Consider the following 10438-nt stretch of genomic DNA (forward strand, 5'->3'; position numbering starts at 1 on the left):
ATGACTCATCACCAATCACTTATTCTCAGTACTTTGACCCTACATAAAGTACATTGTTGCCATTAATATAAAGCCTGCATTATTTTCTATCATTTTCTCACACGTGGAAGGCTTATGTTCTACAAGAAAGCTAAGATGTAGTATCCTGGTGGAGCTTCATGTCTCCCTCTCTTAAGGCTGCATCTATGGGGGACTCTGTCTCTCTCCCTCTTCCTCTCTCCCTCTCCCTAGTCCCCCATGTGTCCTTTTATTTTGTTTTAGGATATCCACCATTCATTCATCCTTGTGACCTTCATAGTCTATTAAGGCAAGCCAGTGAATATTGGGAATTCATAGGTGGCTGTGATTCTCAGGTCTTGTATCATCTCACCCTAGCCCATTATTGGCCTTTCTCAAACTTTAGAAAAAAAATTCCTGGTGCCTTCAGCGCTAGCTAAGCTTGTTGTTATATCGTAGCTTAACTGTCATTTGATTTTAGGCTAGTTTTGTTTTTCTCTGAATTTTTTTTTAAAAGTTGTGAACTTGAGACTATTTGATACTGAGTGATACTGCTAAGATTGATTCTCTTTCCTTTTCTCCACATCTTAACTAAAAGTCAAATGTCTTTTAGAGCATTCCTTTTGCTTTATTTTCAGTCTCATATGTATAAACGTCTATCATATTAATTGACAAATTAATATTATATGCAACATATTAATCAACAAATTAATATTATATATAATATATCATATACACATATCTGTTTAAAGTATGAACTGGTTAGTGGTTTCTGTTGAATTCTGTGTCATCTTGTTATGTAGTTCAGACCAGCTTGGAGCTCTCCACACAGTCTAATGTCTTAAATTCAAGGTCTCCTGCAACAGCACCCTGAGTGCTGGAAACTAAAAAGCATGCCCGACAGCCTTGTCCAAGCTCTTAATTCAGAAACGTTTCCTTAGCACAAAAAGCCAGTTGTGGCTTCAAAGAATGAACACTGTATTCTTAGTTGTAGAATGAAACTACTTTGTGTGGGAACAAATTTTATTGTAAGAAAATCATACTGAGTGTCTGGCAAGCCATTTGATGTATAGTTCTGCCTCTCTCTCACACACACACATACACATGCACACTCACATGTGCACACACACGATACTTGATAAACTTCCTCATCATTTAAAATTACAGGGTATTTACCTAATTTATGTTTTGCTATTATAAGTGAGATTCTCATAAGTACCTTTTAAGTCTAACGAATTCTTCATCTCTTTTGTGCTATGCTTTGTTGAATACATTCATAGAAGTGGAATTTCTGATTGAAAGACTGGTGACATTTTGTAACCATTTTTTCACACATGCTACCAAATTGCTTGTCAAAGTGACAACACCAAGGTTTGCTTTCCTAGTAGCTTCTCACCATGTACCCACAGGTGTTAAGTATTCACACACACACACACACACACACACACACACACACACACACACACGTAGTAGTAATTTGAAACCTTAGAATGCTATTCCTTCAAGCTTTAAAAGGTTTCCATTAATTTGAATATGAGTAAGTCTGCCAATGTAAAATTCCCATACTCAGGTTTTCACCTGTGAGTTCTCTTTTATGGTCTTTGCTCATTAACATATTTGAATGTCAGGTCCTAGCTCCTCTCTGAGAGTTTTAAAATATAGTATTACATTTATGGTTCCTAAATGTTGCAAATTGGTTTTCATAAACCTGCAACGGGGGTGCCCCATGTGACAAATTAAAACTGAAATTTTTTTCATACATATTTGATCCCATCTATAGAGAATGAAACTCAAAGCTTCAATAGAAGGCTCAGAGGTCTGCGCTGAACATCTAGAACATTCTGTCTCAGAACTCTTGATATGCGGTTTTGATTTCTTTACTCCAGCTGCCCTCGTGGGTATCTGTGAAACCTTCTCGGATCTGCTCTTCAAGTAAGTTGGGCAGAGTTTGCACCCTAGAGGAGGAGCTTAGGGAGTCCAGCTTTCTCATTTAGATACAGCAGTTATCCCAGCACCAGAAATGGCTCAGTTTGAGATATCTGCAGATCAACTGTCTGGTTCCCCTCATCTCTATCGACAATAACATCCCCTTTACTAAATTGAAGATACCACTTAAAAGATGTTGTTAATGGTCCCTGGGTGAGATAATGTGAATCTGAAAGAGAAGGAGAGAGGGATCTAGAAACGAGTAAGACACAGAAGTTGAAAAGTTCCGTTCTGCTCACTCTACTGAACTTAATTCAAAGCAATGTATGTCAGGTACTATGAGAAGCATCTATTTCCTCAAATCCCTTCACACAAACTCTGAGGCAAGAGCTCTGACCACTTCCTCATAAAAAAAAAAAAAAAACATGATATCAGGGAGGTCAGAGTTATCATTTACCACCCCTTGAGAAACTCCTGGAAGAAGAGGTTTATGGATGGAAAACAAGAGGTTTATTTTAAATCTGTCAAGTACACTATGTTCCTTCAGCATTGAGTGGTGAGAGCTAAGCAGACACCAAGGGGAATGTCTGGACTAGAGATCCACACGTGGAAGTCACCAGCACGTAGATGACAGTAAATGCAGGGAGAAACCTGACCTGGAAGACTGTGTGGAGTACAGACGGAGAAGAGATGGGGTTCAAGGCCTGGGATCTGGATCAGGTGGATTAGCTGGCAAAGGAGAGCAAGGAAGGAGAGAAGTCAGGAGACTGTGGCCTACTGGAAGCCCAGTGGAAATGGAAGCCCTTGATAAGTATTTGCAGACTGAATGAATGGGAAGCAAATCCCAGTAGAATTCCAGCCCAGGTTTCTTGGACTCAAGGTCCCCTATTTTCCTATGCACTCTATCACAAATGGGAAAATGTCTTCTTGAATGTCTGAATAGTACGTATTAAAATTTTGTGTGTCAATGCTCAAGATCAAGAATATCATGCAGGCTTTCTTTCATAAGGCCTCTAGTCCTTGACCACCACCTTCATCTCTCCATATCATTCCCTTTAGTTCTAGAAAAGCTAGTTATCAGATAAGTCTCAGGCATCCTCTTCTTTGTTGATATATTATATATAGTATATATATATGTGTGTATATGAATATATATACATTATATGTACACAAGTACATAATACATGAATGTACACACACATGCACACACACACACACACACACACACACACACACACATATATATATATATATATGAATACATGCTCAGTCTATATAGTGTACATGTATGTGGATTTTTAAAGCTGACTATTTGGTATTGGAAAATCAGTTGACGTGCCCTTCACCCGGGAGGACTAATTTTCCCGCTCTCAGCTCTCCAGAGCTGCTTGCAGTTTGAGTGTCTCAGTGTCAGAAAAGACCCACAGCCACTCGAGAAGGTTCCTTTCATCAGTATATTTTCAGACTTACAGAATTTCCATATTATAAAGACAACCAGTGTCTAATCCAGCACTTTCCTGTCTCCCCAAGGCACTATTTCTCATCCCGTTTTGCCTAGCTACATAGTTGGTAAAGAAATGGAGCACGGGAGCAAGCAAAGGATTTGCATGCATGTGTTTGTCATAGGTCATGACCGCCAAAGTGCTTTTCGTCCCTGACAGTGTGACAAAGGAAAGGGTATTTCCCCTTACTCTTGTTTTCCCTTTTAATGTCACAAGCAAATTCACTGAAACCTCAAGGAAGGAACAGATCACCCAATCCCCCAGTGTCACAGCAAGGGTACTGTTATGATTCATTACTGCAGCACATGAACCCTGCTCCCAGAAGCACCTTTCCCAGGAAGGTAAAGTTCAAAGTTAGTAACACTGAACTCTCTCTCTCCTACCGTTCTTGCTACTAAAAGTCGGTTTGGTGACTTAAAGATAAGTGTTGTTTCTCCTTTCCTCTTGGGAAGCACATTACCACTGTGCTCCCTCACACATGAACGTACAATTATCCTTGGGTCATTTTGTTGCCTAGTTGCCACTCTCCTCTGAACTGTTCCAGAAGGACAAACCGCCTCATTGTGCAAACAACAAAGATGCTCTCCTCATCTTCTCTCAGGACACGTGTATTTGAAGGAATTTGCAATCAATCACGAGGTGATTGCTGCTGAAAACCTACCAGAGGTCACCCTACCTTCGGGTAATTGTTCCCACTTAGGAAAACATCTAATTAGCATAACCAATGATGGGTTCTGTTGAGTGGGCTGTGTAGACAGGAGAATTATTAAAGAATATCAGCATCCCAGGCTCGGGCGCTGTACTGACCGTCTTCTTCCCCATCTTCTTCAGTGCTGAGTTTTTCTGTGGTCACACTGCAAGGGCCTGTCTCTCACACTCTTCTTTCTCTCTTGCTGTTACACAGTTCATGATCAAGGGCTAGAGATGCTGGATTCTCCCCCAAAGCTTTTAAAGTGACCAGCCTGAAATCTCAGAAAACCAATCTTTATTTCTTCTTGAGTCTGGAATGCATCTTTGCCAGACTCATTATGACCAACTCAAATGAGACCTGGTATTTTTTCCGCAGGCATGGTGACATAAATAAAATGAATAATAAACTACCTTAAAAAAATAAACTACCTTATCTTTGAATTTCTAACTTTCCTCTATCTGGATCCAGAAAAATACCCCAAACAAGGTAGATAGTCAGTGAATATATTTTAAAGTATGCTGAACAGTTGCTTACTTGTATCTGGTTGACAATTTGAAAGGGTCAAGAAAGGGCTGGAAGGCTGCTTGGGTCAGACACTTAGAGAGCCCAGTGAACAGGTGGCATGTTTCTGAGGCAGAGAACAGTGGTGGTGGACCTGGAATGGAGCTGCCGAGTTCAGAAGAAAGGGAAGACTTTCAGAAGTCACGGGGGAATATTGAGCAGAAAGCCATCCGTAATAGAGGGGGATAGCTTAGGAGCAAGCTAAGGTATAGGATAGTATACTGGGGCCAGAGAGATGTGTGGCAGAGGCAGACTGTTGGGAGATGTGGCAGGGTGAGGGACTGAACAGAGAGAGACAGAAAGAGAGAGACAAAATCTCAAACACAGAGAGATAAAAGAGAACAAGGAAAGGCGAGGATACAGGAGAGGGGAGGAGGAAGGGAAGGGAGGAGAGGCTAGAGGAGAGGAAGGGAGAGATGAAAGTCTGAAGGTATATGTGACAAGCTTGCTTTCCCTTATTTCTGTGGTCCTGGTCAAGTTATTTGATAATTTTGGCCTCATCTTATCTTCAAAACAGACACAACACTGCTTTTTTTTTTTTAAAAAAAGAGAACTGTGGAAGTATTCAAGAAATATCGCTGTTATTCATTTTGTAGTACCAACTCCTTTTGGTACACAAATTAAGGACTGATAAACATAGAAATTTATAGGAAATAGAAAAACTTCTGTTTAGGTAGGGTTTTCCCCCCTTGGGTGGGAAAGAGAATCCCTTTCTAAGACTTTTGAAGTCAACAACTATTTATAAAACTTGCTCCGATGGGACCTAGGAGCTGGTGACATATACAAAAGAGTATTGTCTTCTCCAAGTCTGTTTGTAATCTTTGCGTGAACTCATATGTCACTTTGAAGGGTTAACAGGAAGCTGGATGTCATCTTGTCAGCTGCTCTGATGGCTTCCAGCTGGAAGTCATCATGCTCCGACCACCCTTTGTCTGGCATCACATTTCTCTATCCAGATCACATCCTAGATGTTAATGTACCTGTTATCTCCCCTCCTAAAGGTAAGCAGGCAGCTTGGAGGAAGGAGCCATAGCTGAGTCACCAAGGGATTCTGCAGAATTCTGCCAACTTGTCTTACAATGATAGAAACTCATTACTTGCTTGTTGAGTAGATGGATGGATGGATGAATGGATGGATGGATGGATGGATGGATGGATGGAAGGAAGGAAAGAGAGGGAGAAAATAGCACCATGTTTAGTACGCATGTGTACTTTTTCTTGAACATCCAGTCTATGGGTTAGAATGGAGGTTGATAAACCATAGCCTGTTGGTGAAATCCAGCTACCTGCTTTATCAAATAGAGCTCAACACAGGAACACCTGGGGTGTGGCTATCTCAGAACTTTATAGCAGACCTGCTGTTTGCCTCACTAGAAACTGTGGTCTCAGAGCACCAACTTGTCCGTGCACCCTGACTCTCCCACTCACCTTCCAGTATTTCTTGTTCTGCTTCCATGTAATGGCTTCCAATGTCTGCCCAGCTTCCTGCTCTTGTACAGTTCTGTCTACTTTTCACCACACCCCTGTCGCCTTTGTGGCCTTGACAATTTTTTCTCAGGAATTTATTATACTCTGTGTCCTTTCAGGTGTGGTTCCCAGAGCTTTCTGGTGTCAGTGTTCCCCCCTTCTCTGTTCCTATCAGGAACTGCCACTACCCGGGCCTGGTGGAAGGGCTGGCCTCCTCACAGGACACTCCTTAAGCTTCCTCAGAGAGGACATTTGTCCTTGGGCTTTCCTTCCCTCCCCTCCCCTTCCTTCCCCTCTGCTCCCCTCCCCTTCCCTTCCCTTCCCTTCCCTCCCTTCCTCTCCCCTCCCCTTCCCTTCCCTTCTCTTCCCAAGTCTTATCCAAAATGCCATTTTCTCTGAAAATCAATTCTAGAAAATGTCACCTGAACTCTAAGTCCTAGACCCGTTTTCACCATATTTTCTCCAGCATTTCTTCCATGAAATTTGGATGGTTTACAGAATGGTTTTTCTTTCTGTTAATGGTTTTTATTGAACTATATATTTTCCTTTATTCCCCTCCCTTCCTCCCCCTCCCCCTCTACCCTCTCCCATGATCCCCGCATCAGTACAGTTATTTCTTAATGAGGTAGACAGCTTCACAAAGACGTGAAACACTTCTCCCTGAGAAGAGATGTCTCTAGAATGTGACTCACAAGACATGGTCCACACAGGGAGGCCAGTGTCTAGTGAAGGAATAGAGTTGATGTCACTCTTCCAATTTCCTTTTATCTCTTCTAAAAAGAAACCAAAACAAAAACAACAAACTATCTTTTTTTTTCATTTTACTGTACATACCAATCCCAGTTCCCATTCCCTCCCCTCCTCCTATTCCCTCAACCTTCCCCTCCTCACCCCCATCCACTCCTAGAGAAGGTAAGGCACATTGATTTGAGGAAGAACAAGGCCATCTTTATTATATCTAGGCTGAGCATCCAAAGAGAATGGGTTCCAAAAAGCCAGTATAATCAGCAGGGATAAAGCTTGGTCCTACTGTCAGTGGCCTCAGAGTGTGCCCCAGACAGAACTGTCACCCAAATTCAGAGGGCCTAGTTTGGACCTATACTGGGATCTTCCCTGTCTGGCTGGAGTTGGTGAGCTCCCATTAGCTCAGGTAAGCTGTTTCAGTGGGTATCCTCATCATGGTCTTGAACTCTTTGCTCATATTCTCACTCCTCCCACTCTTCAACTGGACTTTGGGAGCTCAGCCTAGTGCTTCTCTGTGGATCTCTGCCTCTGCTTCCATCAGTTGCTGGATGAAGATTCTATGGTGACATTTAAGATAGTCATCAATCTGACTAGAGGGCAAGGCCAGTTCTGGCACCCTCTCCACTATTGCCTAGGGTCTTAGCTAGAGTCATCCTTGTGAATTTATGATGATTTCTCTAGTGCCAGGTTTCTTGCTAGCCTCATAGTTGGGTTAAGGGTGAAGGAGGTCAAGTAACAAAAGACACGAGGATGGAAACCACCTATTCATCCACCATATGATATCCTCTGAGAACAGCACTTCATCTTATCCAAGAACAATTGTAGTTACCAAGTAAAAGGTGTGTGTGTGTGCGTGTGTGTGTTTGTGTGTGTTGTGTTGTGAGAAGACTTGATTGTCTAACGGAGAGAAAGTCATTTGACCCCACTTGCCCCAAACAGCCAAAGGAGCCCATGATGTTTCCTGAGAAACCACATCCAACCCCATGGCAACGTAGAAGCTTGCCTTTCCCCAACTGACAACGTGAGGTTATAAGACTCCTGTGTCTCATGGTGGCTTCAAACAATGGCTCTATATTTAGGAGTTTTGTTCCAAATACAATCACATTCCAATGGCCAGGGAGGGTTTATTTATTTATGAAAATGAGGACCCAGCCAGCACCTTTGGAGATCAGTCCCTTTATGCAGTAGCCTGTGTGTGCCCATACACATCACCCTGAAAAATAACCCCAGAGAGATTGTTTGGCAGGGAAAGGCATAGGCTGTGATGCTTAATTTCAAAGCAGCATTTATTTTCTGCTAGTTTAGAACATGCTTCCCTTAGGAATAGCTTTCTGCCTGCTGCAGAAATGCTGATGTGTGACTGTATAATGTCAGCCCTCCTGTGTACCCCAATCTGCGTGTCATTCCTCACAGCGGGAGGCACCCAGCCCTCCCCTACCATTCCCTGCCTTGCTCCTTCCTGAGAACTGAAAATTATTTCTGCCAAGAGTGGAATGAAATATACATAGGACATATTCCCAAGTAGATGGGTTTACTTCTAAGGTACAGCATGGAAGAAACCTAGTGATGAGATTTTTTTTTAAAAAAAAAAAAAACCTTTTTTTTTTAAAGAAAGGAAGAAAATGTATTATTTCCCCATCCCCCACTCTGAACCCCTTCCTGTCTATCTTTATGTTTGCTGGAGGCCTCTTGTAGTCAGTCTCATTTCCTGGGCTGCTTTGAGAAACAGGAGAGGAGGGAGCTTAATAAATGTTTCCGTGTTTGCTTTTCAAGCAAGCTCAGGTAAGAAGGGGCCCATTCACACCAGTTCATGGCAGCATGAGGAGAGAAATGAAACCCCAGAACGGCTCAGTCCCCAAGACCTTGTTATCTGCCCTTCTGAGCAGACTGCGACTCCTGACTGGTTTTGGAGGAACTTTCTAATGCCCTGAGCTATTTGCAGCCTTCCTTTTTCTCACAGAGTTTGCTCAAGTGTGTCTGGTCACATGGCTTCTGAATCACGCCCGCTCCTAGTTCCTCTTTTTCAGGTGGAGAACCTCAGAGGGCTTGGTGAATGAGAAACCCTTTACCCAAGGAATTCCAATGCAACCTTTACCAGGTAGCTAAATAGTTCCCACCTGTTAGGTCAGCAGAGGCGAGCAGAATGAGCAGAGAGGAAGGCTTGCCCTTGCCTTTCATCCGACTCCAGACACACGCACGCCTTTTCCAACCAGCGCAGAGCAAGCCAGGAGATGTATTCCAAGATCTTTCCACGTGGGCTTGTGGCTTCACCTCTCTCAGGTTGTTTTCTTACCTGTTATGGCTTAAGCATCTCTTATTTTTCTGATTTACAGGGCTGGCATGCAGGCCAAAGAAGATGATGGTTGGGGCGGTAGAAGCCTTTTACAAAGTGTGTATCGCTCCCCATGCCTCTGCTAGGATCAGGTGTCAGAACAGCTGTGACAGGGTCACCTCCTAATACTTGTTTTGTGTTAGCATTACACAGAGCAGGGTGGGATAATATACCCCGGTACCATCTACAGAGTTGAGGGCAAGGTAGGGTTGGCAAGGGCATTTTGTTTCAATTGTTTTTTTTTTTTTAATATTTCTAAGGTGATTTTTATTGGTCAGGTTAGGACATTGCTGGTCAGCAAGAGTTGTAGATGTTTCAAGAGTTGAGAATGTGTGCATTAGGGTAGGCAGTGGGCGTGGGGTCTAGAAAGATAAAGGGAATTTAAGTACAAGTGATTCATGCCAAGGAAAAAAGACAAAGAGGGTGGGTGGAGGAAAATGAAGCATTATGGTGGCGGGGGCAGTGTGGGCGCTGGTATTGTATTCCATTTGTCATGAAGGTGGAGGTGAGTGGCTTAGGGGAGCCAGGGGACTCAGGTGTCTATCCTGATAATCACATGCTATCATCCCGCTCCCTGTGTCTACAAGGTCCCGTTGCTGTGTACTTGCCTGCTTCCTCTGAAGGACCAGGAGTCTGTTGAAGGCTGTGCTTGTTCTTTTACCATAGACTCCTCCTCAGAATCTAACAAGGTGTCTGGGACAAGAGAGTTCATCCCAGGATGTTGTCCACATGATGGGAATCGGGAGTTTAGGAAAGATTTACTTAGATTTGAGTCTACTGCTAATTTACTGGCATGTCTAAGGCCCACATTGTCTCTCTCTCATTTCAAAGACCTTTTGTGGAGAGTTTTGGGGGCTTTAGGAATTCAAGTATTTGCAAAGCATTGTAAGGAGATTCTGGATCCAGTTCAGTGGGGTATCAGATTTGTATGACCAGTGTTATTCTTAAAATATTTCTAAGATGTTTGCAGCACAGCTGCTAGCCCCGAAGAGACAGTTGTCGGTCCCCGTGGCGGGCTGGCGGAGCCGCCATGCGACAAGCGGCTACAGTTTCCCACCAGCAGGAGGGCACGCGCCACGTGGGCCGTGGCGGCGGGTAACAGACACATAAACACAAAAGATAGGCATAAAGGTAAAATATTTATTACAGGAGAGAGGGAGAGAGAGAAAGAGAGAGAGAGAGAGAGAGAGAGAGAGAGAGAGAGAGAGAGAGAGAGAG

General features: G+C 43.1%; 1 long non-coding RNA gene across 1 annotated transcript in view; it reads left to right on the top strand.

The window, feature by feature from the left end:
* The first annotated feature begins 10282 nt into the window (after positions 1–10282).
* Positions 10283–10438, top strand: part of LOC102002654 — a 9459-nt gene continuing 9303 nt past the window's right edge. Inside the window, exon 1 of the long non-coding RNA XR_258423.2 lies at positions 10283–10351. This is a non-coding gene — a long non-coding RNA (uncharacterized LOC102002654). The remainder of the gene's footprint in view (positions 10352–10438) is intronic.

Source organism: Microtus ochrogaster, chromosome 15 (genome assembly GCF_000317375.1).
Source record: "Microtus ochrogaster isolate Prairie Vole_2 chromosome 15, MicOch1.0, whole genome shotgun sequence".
Classification (NCBI taxonomy): Eukaryota; Metazoa; Chordata; class Mammalia; order Rodentia; family Cricetidae; genus Microtus; species Microtus ochrogaster.